Source organism: Lontra canadensis, unplaced genomic scaffold (genome assembly GCF_010015895.1).
Source record: "Lontra canadensis isolate GAN:19392208 unplaced genomic scaffold, GSC_riverotter_1.0 scaffold47, whole genome shotgun sequence".
Lineage (NCBI taxonomy): Eukaryota > Metazoa > Chordata > Mammalia > Carnivora > Mustelidae > Lontra > Lontra canadensis.
The window spans coordinates 12,122,741-12,125,678 of NW_022631041.1; the positions used below are offsets into that span (position 1 = coordinate 12,122,741).

Consider the following 2,938-nt stretch of genomic DNA (forward strand, 5'->3'; position numbering starts at 1 on the left):
GGCTAAGTCTGCTCACCTGTTCCACACACAAGGCAGAAAGAGACCCTGAGACTGTGGCCAGCCTAGCTTGGACAGGCCAAGAAGAAGCCAAGACACAGCATGGATTTTCTTTTAGCAAGTCCAAACTTTCATAGTGCTATCCACAGCCCTGAGAAGAGCTGGCCCCTGGCCCATGGCCAGCCCGGTCACACTACACTCATGATGCAGCAGTCTACATGCAGATCATTTTGCTCACACTCCAGACCCTGAGGGACCTGTCACAGGACACGCTGGAGACAATGGTCTGGTCTGGCATTGAATGACTGTCAGGGCCTACATAGTACCAATGCGGCCTATTAGGACCCACACCTGTTACTTGATGTCTCATGTGTGAATGAGGTTCTGCTAGGTGCCACACTGTGGCCATTCATTATGTCAATATAGTAGATGCTGCTGGTGGTATCTGTAGGACGTCAGTGCAGCAGAGGGTTCAGATGTCCCAGATCTTGATTATTTGGTTAGGAGCCACTGTGCACGTAGCTTTGACCAGGGCCTGCACATAATGGTTGAGGCCATGAACTCCTTCTTTAACTTCAGCTTGTTGGGTTGGCGGTTCCGGGAATGCAGGAGGAACAATAGAAATGACCTCCGGGGCCGCCATCTTCCAGTCCCCTCCCCCCCCCACTTCCTTAACCCTAGATTCTCCCACCAAAAGGGTGTACGCCCAGGTCACGTCTCCATAGGTAACCCGATACCAATGCAGGAAACAGGAGTATCGGGAGCCCTCACCCCATACCTTCCGATCACCAAACATGGATGTGAGCTCATGCCCTGCCTTGGCCCGATAAAAGACCCCCACCAACTCCCTCCGTGCGACTTCCCCCACTCCCCTTTCCAGAGTCGAGGAACCTCGCCCGAGGGTGCCCACCTCCTTCCAGGGTGACTTTCCTGGCTCCCCTTCTCCTGAGCCCTGAAACTTTGCTGGAGAGTGCCTTTAATAAATCTTGCCTTGCGCCTACCTCACCTGGTGTTGTGTTTATTTCACCTATAAAACCTTACACAGCTCAGTGCCCATGTCCCAGACCTAGATGACCTCAGGGAGCTGCTGAAGAGCATGCTGTATGAGGAGACCAGTGTGTATACCAATTTTCTGGGCCTGGGTTACGTTTACCCTCTGCAGGTTCTGGATATCCCACATGCTGTATGGTCTTCTGTGCTACTGTCAAGCTCGTGCCCCTGAAGGCAGAGCAATCAGCACAACCCTCTAGCATCTTCTGGCATTTGCAGGTGGTACCAATATCCCACATGTCACCCATGGAGTAGATGCAGAGACACCAGACAGGGCTCCTTTGGCCCATGAGGTTTCCTTTGCACTTGAAGATCTGCTGAGAGTCATAGGATCCTAGGATGCCCGTGTTCAGCCGTGGATTGATGTAGAACAGCTTGTCATTCAACATGGATACATCCCTCCAAAGCTCCATAAGGTCTTCTCTGAGCTCCCTGATTTTAGTCCAGAACATCAAACTTGAGCTTAGGCTCTTCTCCAGGTGGTCAATCTTCTCTGAGATCTTGCCCAAGCACGAAGTGCTGAAAACAGTCCCCTGGTTCTTCTGGGTCAGCACTAGGTGTATTTTGTGGAAGCTGTCAGCCTTTTGCTGGAGGAACTCCTTCAGGTTTTCTCAACTCATACATAACCTCGTTTCCCATGAACAGGCACCTGTAAGAGTGGGGACACTTGATGTGCTTGTAATCCTTAAGGGGTCCTCCATGTTCATCTTGAGGAGGGGATGGCCACTAGGGTTGTTGGAGCACCATACAGGCCTGCAGTCACAGCAGCCCTTGGGGTCTTCCCAGGCACTGAGCTTGATGGTGAAGGGGTCCCCACTGGCATCTACCTCAAAACTGATGGGCTTCCTGCCAGCCACCAGTTGACAGCCATGCCTGCAGTGAAGGAAGAGCTCCCGGATCTACACTCCACTGCAATTTTGTTGACTACCACCATCAGCTTGGTGTTGTTTGTGGGACACTTCTTTGACTTTAAGATCCATCTTTGATAAAACATATGCCTCCACGTGCTGATCACAGGGTCCCTGAACACACTGTAGCAGAGCTGGCAACAGAGCCTCACTGATGGCTGCTCAGCAAACACCAGTGGCTCCAGCTCCTCTTCATACTCTGGCGGCAAGAATGCAGAGTGCAGAGACAGGCTGGACTCTGAGTGTAGGCAGCTGCCAGAGATGGCACAGTATAGCTTGGATGCAGAGTGCAGGGTGCTGGGGACCTGCTGTCTTCCTCAGGGAGGGAGGCAGGTAAGGGTGCTGGAGGAGCAGGGGCACCCCGTGGTACTCTGTGAATGCTGGTCCTATTGGCTTTTGCAATGGTAGTGACAGCTGAAAAGGCAGGCCCCAAAGTCTTTTCCATCCTGGTCCCTATGGTGAGATCTGGTGTGGATAGCTTTGCAGGCTTCCCAGAGCAGTTGTAGCAGGTGCCTTTGCCTGACCTCATGCTCATGAGAGGTATTTTGGACATTTATGTAACGTCCCCTACCTGTGGGAAGTAGCAATGCCACCCTCCAGCTTCATCGGGCCCCCTTGACTGCCTCTCTAGAAAGGGACCTGCATGAATTTTAAAACACAGCATTTTAAAAATAATTATTAGCCACATCTACTAAGAGAATCAACAAGGTAAGTTTGGTATCATTAAGTTATATATATTCCCTTCTACATAAGGTCATGATAAATTTTGCACAATGTAAGAGCACAGAGACCATCAGGGACTTCAATTTTATAGATACTAAGCTCAGTTTAAATGACAGTATTGAAAGACCTTTGAGGTCTGAATTTCTCCAGTGCTCACTGCCTGAGTACTGAGACACACAGCAAGAAAAAGTGAATAGTCAGCAGGGTCAAGGGCTGCAAAGAGAATGAAGAAGACGAGTGCTGAGGAAACACTGTTAGAT

General features: G+C 50.6%; 1 pseudogene; it reads right to left on the reverse strand.

Moving 5' to 3' along the window:
• Nucleotides 1-469: 469 nt before the first annotated feature.
• On the reverse strand, nucleotides 470-2,484 carry LOC116876706 (annotated as a pseudogene).
• Nucleotides 2,485-2,938: the final 454 nt, after the last annotated feature.